Source organism: Aedes aegypti, unplaced genomic scaffold, assembly GCF_002204515.2.
Source record: "Aedes aegypti strain LVP_AGWG unplaced genomic scaffold, AaegL5.0 Primary Assembly AGWG_AaegL5_hic_scaff_782_PBJ_arrow, whole genome shotgun sequence".
Classification (NCBI taxonomy): Eukaryota; Metazoa; Arthropoda; class Insecta; order Diptera; family Culicidae; genus Aedes; species Aedes aegypti.
The window spans coordinates 12,620-22,103 of NW_018736473.1; the positions used below are offsets into that span (position 1 = coordinate 12,620).

General features: G+C 41.3%; 1 long non-coding RNA gene across 1 annotated transcript; it reads right to left on the reverse strand.

Annotated features, from left to right (window-relative positions):
• Window positions 1-1,735: 1,735 nt before the first annotated feature.
• On the reverse strand, window positions 1,736-9,257 carry LOC110681384. The gene is made up of 2 exons (XR_002503184.1): window positions 8,933-9,257; window positions 1,736-2,180 (listed from the first exon to the last, which is right to left on the reverse strand). It is a non-coding gene; the product is annotated as an uncharacterized LOC110681384 (long non-coding RNA).
• Window positions 9,258-9,484: the final 227 nt, after the last annotated feature.

A 9,484-nucleotide genomic window follows, 5' to 3' on the forward strand; every position in this document is an offset into this window, starting at 1 on the left:
CGCCACTACAATATGCTGCTGTTGAAGATCAACGAGTAAACCCAAAATTCCCATCCCTTCCAAAAATGATTGTACTCCTTAACCTCGACCAAACCGCGAGTTTTACGGTTCCCCAAAACTAACCTAGATAATAAGAAGCAAATATGATTTTGTAAAATAAATCAATAGAATCCGGCTCCGTAATGCCTAAGAGCGCTTGAGCCTGCCAAATAAATGATAAGATAAAAAAAAAAAACTCGCTGGAATTGGCTGTCATACAGCCGGTTCCGAGGAGGCAAGAAGGACTAGATGGGACCAAGGACAAGGACGCCATTCCTGCCGGTCGTTTGCCGAGAACAATACGGAGCATTGTTGGGTGTTGTTCCGGGCGTCGTTGAGCGGAAAGGTATTCACGGATATTAAATTTCCGAATAATTTCGGATGCTGCGTGGATTCCAGGTGGCGGAATGTGACAGTTGGCAAGAATTTTTGATAAATGTGTTCGATTGGTGGTGGTCGAGGGAGGGCGTGGAAATGGTGCTGCTTGATTAGAATGAAAATATTTCTAAACCAACGGTTCCCTGAGTTTGAATTGCTTCGTTTCGCTGCGGGTATGCCTTTAAATCGTTCTAAATGGAAAGCAGCGATGGATTACGGAAAATATTTTACAATATGGACTAGACTGGCCCTTAAACAAAAAAGTTGTAAAACTTAACGGGGCACCCCCTAGATATGAGCCTTAGGGTAAGAAAAACGCTCTCTCAAAATTACAACTCAATTGGTTGCTCCACCAGCTGGCGCAATCGTTATGAAGTTTGTATGGGATATTCGTCTCAAATATATTGAAAATTGACCCTATGTCACTGTTTCGTTCCGTATACTAATAGTTCGCGTTCAAATAAGCCCAGAGTGACAAATACACTAGTTGATACCTAATGAACATAATTGCAGAAGGTTGTATCTGGATTCAATCTCATTTTCATTACTTTTTCAGTTGTTGAAAGTTAGGCTTAGATCAGCACTCCCGTACAGTCACTTATATGCATGCGACATGTGCCTCAGCTCGCCCAGCGTCATAGGTGGCTATGATGCGCTTAGTGGTTACCTCCAAGCTATGTTGAAGAAATACAAGCAGTATTGCATGATATACTTCAGATGGTTAAAGCACCAATTTTATTAATTTTGATCGTGGTACAATCTTCTACAATATTCTTCGCTATTATATCAAGTAGTGTTTTTGACATTCTGGGTCCAATTGAACGCGATCATCAATTTTCCTGAACCAAACAGTAGATAATGTGCTGTTGCTCATATGTTTGAGCTGAAAATCCCAGGATGGAATGTTAGCCAACCACTTTGTTATAAAACGTTGTACCCTAATTTTCAATCGATTAGGGCCAAAACGTTGATATACTGTTGTCGGTAAGTCGTTTAATAGCTCAATATCAGCCCTTTGTAATTAGACAGGTAAATAATCATTTCCTTGCTATATTTCGTCCGAAAAAGGTTTAGGTTGCATCTAGATCTGTGTTGTAAAATTGGCCTCGTTCAGTTCAGTTCAGTTCAATGTGACGGAAAGTTACGTCATTTGTAATTTAAATTTACGTCATTTTACTTGCTTCAATATGTCAGGCACATATGACATAAATTTCAATGATATTTTCTAAGTGTGCACAGCACATAACAATATCCCCGTTAACTTTTTGGCTTGAGTAGCACTGATCTCCTTTAAAACTTTAAAGCCTTTTAAAATGTCTAGACTTTGTATCTCCTTTTATTTATGTTTTGAACTTAATAGATTTTCTACAACCAGAAGGAACTTTGAAAGCAGATGCCGAAAAATCGAAGATTTCTTTGAAGTGGAACGCTGTACAAATACCGTACGAACTATTTCCCTCGCATAAGACGCACTCGACAACAGACACAGCAAGGAAGTTAGTCTCAAACAACGAACGGAATTCCTGGTTTGGGGGAAACATCCAAGGACAGTCCAAACAAACAAACAAAGCCAAACACGGAAAGTAGCTACTTACACAGTGAGGTCGCTGCGTTGGTAATGGCCGCGGTGGGTGTTTGAGCGGCAGCGGCTTGAAGCGATGGTTGCGTCATGGCCGCCAGGGTCACCAGGTTCTGCATCGACAGCGGGCTCAACAGTCCAGCCGCGGCAGCTGCCGTCGTTGTATCAGTCTGGGCACCGAGTCCTACAAGAAAGGAAATAAAGCAAACAAAACGCGCCCGTTAGAAAGTGGTTGCTGTGTGTGTGATGTGGATGCTGCAGGACAATCTGGCCTCTCTTCTGCGGCCGGTGCGTAAATAAATAAGATAAATTGCTAGCCAATTTTGACTCCGGATGCTGCAGCAGCTTAGTAGTCGACCCTGAAGTGTGATTGGGGATGACCACCATCACCACAACGCAGCCGGGCTAGTCCGACATGAAAGCTGTTTGTTCCCGTTTTCTACTGGTTCATTCATCTTCATCAGAATAACTGCCTGTCCCCCGGGCGGTAGTGAACGGAACGTACGCAGTTCTGGCACCTTTTTCTTCTTCCTGGCATTACGTCTTAACTGGGACAAACCCTGCTTCTTAGTTGAGCTTAGTGTTCAATGAGCACCTCTCCTGTTATAACTGAGAGCTTTCATTGCCAAAGTTTGCCATTTTTGCATTCGTATATCATGTGAAAAGTACGATGACACTATATGCCCAGGGAAGTCAAAAAAAAAATTCCATAACAAAACGAACCTGAACCGACCGGGAATTGAACCCAGAACCTTCAGCACCTAACCACTCGGCTAAGGAAGGCACCTACAGAGGCCAAATAGAAGGACACATGTCTGTAAAAAAGCAGCCACACTCGGTGACTCTTTATAGTGAAGAGTGGCAATTTCCCAGATCATGGGCGTAGTCAGGATTTTCATCAGGGAGGGGGGGAGGCGAGCGTCAATGATCTTTTTCATGTAAAAATAATCTGGAGATTCTCTAGGAAATGTATCAAAAAGATCTTTCAGAAATGTCTCCGAGAGAACCTTTAAAATTTCATTGCTGATCCTTCCGGGCATTCCTCCTGAAACTCTTTCAAAATTAACACCAAGAACTACTCCAAAAATCTAAGTTTTTCTCTCAGATCACAGAAACTCCTACAGAGGTTCAAGTTGAAATTTCGTTAATAATTTCTTAAGAAACTTCTCCAAAATAATAACAATTATTTTTCCAAAAGATCTTTGGTAATTCGTCCAGAAACTTTTTAACGAATATCTCCAAAACTTTGTTCAACTACTTCACCCGAGTTTCAAAAATAATTCAAGCAGTTATTTGTGGAATTCAACTTTCTTTTGGATTTCATAGACTTTTTATATTCTTAGCGGTATTCACGAACAATGATGACAGTACAACCTAAAGGAAGAATGATGAGGTGATCTGTAGCTTAGTTGATTTAAGCACTGGTCTAATGCAGCCCACAGACGCTCAAACTGTTTGACCAACATTGACTCCGCCCTCAGGTTGATGTTCGAATCAAACGAGTTTAATTTTGCTCAAACCACCAGTGGGCGGAGCCAAATGTTCAGCGAACTGATCGTACGTACCGTCTGTAGGGATGTTGCACGAGCATCGACGTCAGCATGTCAAATTTAAGCCTATGAACTGCCGACGCAGATAGGTGGCACTTCAAAATGAGTGAATTTACACAGTGTCGACGACATGGTGATCTAGGAGGAATCCATCAGGAATTTCACCAGAAAACATCCAGGTAATGGGATCCCTTTTAAAGATCTTCCAGGGATTCCATCAGGAGAGTTTCCACCAGAATTCTATCAGACATTCCACCAGGAACTCCATCAAAATTTTTTCTAGGAATTCCAACAGGAGTACTTCTGAAGATTGAATCATGAGTTCCACGAAGGAATACATCAGAAGTCCCATCAGGGTTATCATCAGGAGTTTCTCTAGAAATTAGAAAGATCCTGGACCGACCGGGAATCTAACCCAGACACCTTCAGCTTGGCTTTGTTTTGTAGCCACGGACTCTAACCATTCGGCTAAGAAAGGCCTCTAGATTAGGATTTCGTCTTCTAGGGATTCGATCAGGAGTTACTTCAGGGACTACATCTGGAATGCCTCCAGGGATTCCATCAGGAGTTCCTCTAGCAATTATATGAGAAGTTGCTCCAGGAATTCCACCAGGAGTTTCATAAGAGATTCCACCTAGAATTTCTCCAAGGATTCTATCAGGATTTTCTCTAGGGATTCCATCAGGAGTTCCTCTAGGGATTTCATCAAGAGAACCTCCAATGATTCCATCAGGAATTCCTTCAAGAATATCTTTAGGAATTTTTCCAAGGATTGTATCAGGAATTCCTCCAGGGAGTCCATCGGGTGTTCTTCAAGGCAGTTTTGCCGGAATTTATCAAGGGATGCCTCCCGAAATTCTGCAAGGAATTAATATTTCTAAGGATCTTCCTGGGATTTTAACAGAAAATTCTTGTAAAGATTTTATCACTGGAATTACTCAAAAGATTTCTTTCGGAATTTCTAAAAAAAAAACTGGCGGAATATTTCCAGGAATTCTTGGGGGTTTTCAGGAATTCATCCAGCAATTTTACCAAAATTTCACAAGTAATTAGGGAATCACCAGTAACTCTACGAGTTTTTCCAGCGATTCAAAAAAGGAATTTCTCTGAGAATTCCTTCAGCAATTCTACAAGGAATTCCTTCGAAAATTCCGCTGGGAAAATCCCTCTAAATAGTCTCTAAGGATTCCCCCATGGTTCCTTTATGGATTGCATCTGGAATTCACCCAGGTAATTCTCCATGATTCCCAACAGGAAAATCTTCAAGGATTTAAGCTGAAATTCTTATAGGGATTACACTAGAAATTCTTTCCAAAACTCCACGAATATATTTCCGGTGATTTTACCGGGAATTCAAAAGATCCTCTAGAGTTTCTTCCAAAACATTCTGGAAAAAAGCCTCCAAGGATTCAACAAAGATGATATCCAAGGATCCCATAACGAATATCTTATGGGATTTGACAATAATTTCCTATAAAGGTTCTACCAGCAATGCCTGCAGTATCTTCTCTTATTATTTCACAAGTAATTTTGCGAGAGAGGAGTATTTTAAAGAATTTAACCAATGCCGGAATTCGTGCGAATTATAACTGTAAATTCTCATCAATATTTATTTCTTCCGGTACTTAAATTATGAAAATTCTGCTATTAATCACTACTATTATTGCCCAAACAACCTCATAAATGAAAATAAAAAACAATCCCATAATAATTCGACTTACCGAGATCATCGGTCGGTCGGTCGGTCAAACGGTTACAGCAACATGAATCGGTTTGACTAACTTGGGGGCGAAGTCAATGTTGGTCAAACCGTCTGAGCGTCTGTGAGCTGCATAACGTACACGGTGTAGTTAGGACGAGTTTCACTAAACACGTTTTTTTCGGCAAAATCATGTCCTCAACTTGTCAAACAAACACACACTGTGCCATCTGATTATACGTTTCCAAAAGTATGTTCAAAGGAGAGATAAAATTATCGAAAAATCTCCAGTGTATTCCCAGAAAGTGAAAATTTTTGCAGTAACAGCTGTAGAATATTTTATGTAATGCTTGGAGAAATTTCTAGAATAATCCGAGAACTAATGCTTGAAAAGGGTTTCAGGGGGAAATTCCTAGTTGAAAGAGAATTTATGGAGTTTATTTTGGTGAAATTTTTAAAAGAAATGTTTGGAAAAATCTCTAAAGAAATTTCGTGTAGAGTTAGAACAACGATTTCAGATGGTCTTAGCAAAAATTCTGATCAAATTCCTTAAAAACTCTTGATCCGATTCATTGAAGAGCATACTGAAATATTTCATGAGGTACCATTTTAAACTAACACTTTCCTAAATCCCTATAAACTTGCTATTGTGTCGTTTGCAAGATATCTTGATACTATTCATATTAGATATCTAGTATTTTTAGATAAAGAACTTCCATTAAGGTTTCATACAATAATTTTTGAGAGGAATTCCCGGTGAACTTATGGATGACGTTCTCGAAGAATATTTAATATTTATTACTTTAAATATTGTCCTGAACATTCAGGAAAAATATCTATAGTAGTAGAGTGGAGTCTCAGGAGGAATTTATGAATAAATATGTAAAACTTTCTCTTTGAAGATTTTATGACGAGTTTTTCGAAGGATTGACTTTGAGGACGGATTTGTACGGATTGTTCATGAAACTTGAATGATTGATGGTGGACTCCGAAAATTCATATTGTAATGTATCGGCCAAACTGACCCCCTCTGACTACGACCACGTAGCCAGGCGATGCTGAAAAAAGCGCTGCGTGACAACGGCGCTTCCCACTTCTGCCACGTCAAGAACTACACTGTACGTGTGTGTAGTAGACAGGAGAAAAAGAGTATTTACGAGCCAGACCTCAAACGATTGACCGATGTGTAATTTGTCACCGGCTAGGCTAGCCAGTAGTCCAAGTGGCCGAAGAGCGGCTTTCCCCTGTTGGCCAATTTTTCTCAAGAGCCACCAAGAAAATGTGAAAAAAATCAGCCCTGACGGACGACGGTTTATAATGGTAGTAAATCATTCCTAATTCCCATTTAGGCTCAATGGTTTGCGTGTTGGTGATGAAAGAGAGCAAACAGGGCAGGTATTGGAGGCCCCAGAAGCAGAACCTCGAGAGAGCGAAAGTTTGCCCAAGCCGGTTACACAATTAATAGCGTGGTGAGTAATGGCTTTTTTGTTTCCAAAGGGCAATTTGTTCCGGAGTTTGGCACGGCATGGGGGTTTAGAAGCGGATAACGCCACCATTTGGTCGGTTGGTCAGTTCACGCCATGGTGATTAGTAGGGGGAAGAAACAGCAAACGGATATGGCAGAAAATGAGAGAAATAAATTTTTGGCGGGATTTTGTCGGATAATGAAGAACGACACACTTTCGCAATTGGCTTAAGGGCGAAAAGGAGATTAATTTTGGATGTTTAATTGATGCCACCGGCAATAAGAAAACCAAAATGCACAAAAATTTATTGTTCGAGCGATAGACTCTTCTCAATCAATTTAAGTATCCTTCAAGCAAGGGAAAGATAATTAAAACACAAATCCTTAATTCAAAAATTGCAAACGATCAACTTAAGTAAATCCCATTGAAATACTTAAATGAAATTACACGAAAATCGAAATCAACGCCGCTAATTATCATCGCCCGACATCATTATCTTAAACCGGAGGAGTAATGCATACTTCGGTTCCTTTCCAATATTTCTTCCTTCCAGGCTAAGATGCGTTTGGAAGCATACTAAGAACCAAAGTCGGCAACCGCCCGAGCCCATATCCATTCAGAGCTCAGAAGAAATTATTCCATCCCGAAAACTGGATTCGTAGTGGGCGTCGAGTTGAGGCTGTAATTCCGACTAATTAATTTTAATCACGGCTTTTGACGACGGCGCGGTGGTGCTGACGACTAAGTAATAGTGTGCTGTTCGAGGTGGTGAACGAAAACGATGTTACTTTGCGATAACCAAACTTCTGAAAAGGTGGTCCAAGGGCTCACTTTGGAGGGTAACCCGTGAATTCAAGACGACGCCACAAAGCTCAAGAGTGGTTCAAATGCAATCCAGGCATTGACTTCATTAATGTTCCCAAAGCTAATCGACCTCGTCGCAAACTAGGTGTACTTCCAAGCTTGTTCTATATATAACATCTCGTCAGCAGTTCTGTTTAATACAGGATGTGTTACTGCAAGAAAACTGAATTGAAACTATTGTTTTTCAAGTAGATGAAGATACAATTACCAAAAATCAATGCCAGTCTCTGCAAGTACACCAACAGTTAAACTTATTGCCTATTGGCGATAATCGTAAGGTCATGACCGATATCTTTCCATAAATATTTTGAGATTTATATTTTTTGATCAGAACACTCTGTAGTGACCGAACAAGCCAACCATCACGGACTGTAGTGGTTTCTCCGTTATCTGAAAGTCTAATCACCTTTTCGTGATTCAATTAGAAGAAGGCCACCACCAAAACGCCCGAAAAAGTGGTGTCGCGTCGCTTCGAAAGTACACACTCTCGCCGAAACACAAACGCACACAACGAGCACGGCATGCGACAAAACAAGGGGCTCAATGTCCAAGCACGATTCGCCCATTAAAGCGTGTCCTTTCGCCATCAACCAGTAACCGTCAAATATCGGGCTGCCAAAAAGGACGCCCAACGAAGCCGAACAGGGACGCGGACGGGACACAATCAGCCCGGAGTGCTATCGGGAATTTTTTGGTATATTGCTTCCAAAAGTGATAAAAAAAGGCCCACAGTGAACTAGAAGAGCGGAGAAAATAAGTCTATATCACGTGACCACGGCCCCAGGAGTAGCTCGTTACTGTTTCCGTAACCTTAATTGAAGGATTTTTATCGGACAAAACGTGCGTTCGGAAATTGATGGAAAATTTAAGGACAGAGATAAGTTCTTAAATAAAATGGTAATGTTGCAGACGGAAGCCTGATTTTTGAAATCTCGAATTTAAGGCCCTTTCTTAGTTGGTGATAGTATAATAACGTCAGCGCAATTTTGCACATATATCAACGGCATAATCTTACGGACATATCTGCAACTCAGAAATTCTTGTAGAAACTGCCGTAGGAATTTACTAAGGGAAGGACTGCATTTCTTGTAAGAGTTCTCATGGAAGAAATTCACAAAGATGTACTAAAATAACCATTCTGAAGGAGTTTTTTGGGCTTTTGTAGAGCTCTTCGAAAACACGTCGATACGCTCTGTGATAAAAAGATGAATCTGAATCGAAATCAGTCATCGTAACCCAGAGCTTGCTAGCAACCTACACAATCAAAAATTATAGAAAGGCCTACAACTCTTCTAACAAATTAGCAACATGATACCTAGTGCTTATCCAAAAACGGCAAGTCGCCGCAAACACTCACCTTGCAAAAACTGCTGCTGCTGGGTCATCGCCTGAATCTGCTGCAGCAGCGAAAGTGACGCCGGCGAGATGGCATCGGCTGCCAGGAATGGCGTCTGCTGCTGCGGCGGATTCGGATGGTGGCCAGTGGCCGGCGCTGTCAGAGGCGTCACCGACTGCGTGATCGGCTGGTTGATGCCCGCAATGTTCACAGGTTCGACTGCATCTGCTGCATCCGCTTGGCGTCCTTATCCTTCTGCGTGTCGGCAAACTTGACCACCAGCGGCGCGGAACAGCCTTCCATGGTTTTGCTCTGGTGTAGAGACTGAAACGAGAACGACAGAAATGAGGGTTTCGTTAGTACTTCATTTCAATTGGACTAAAAGGCATCGTGTATCGGTTGTCTGATTAGAGTATTTATGGCGCGCCTAACGTCGCCCGCTAGAATCGAAGTACACGCAGTTTGATTGATGACGTTTTAATGAGGAGCACGTTTTGGCGCAAAAGTAGCAATCGTTAACTGTAAGGACAGTTTGTCACCATCCCGACGAAAAGCATAACCACCGTGACATCA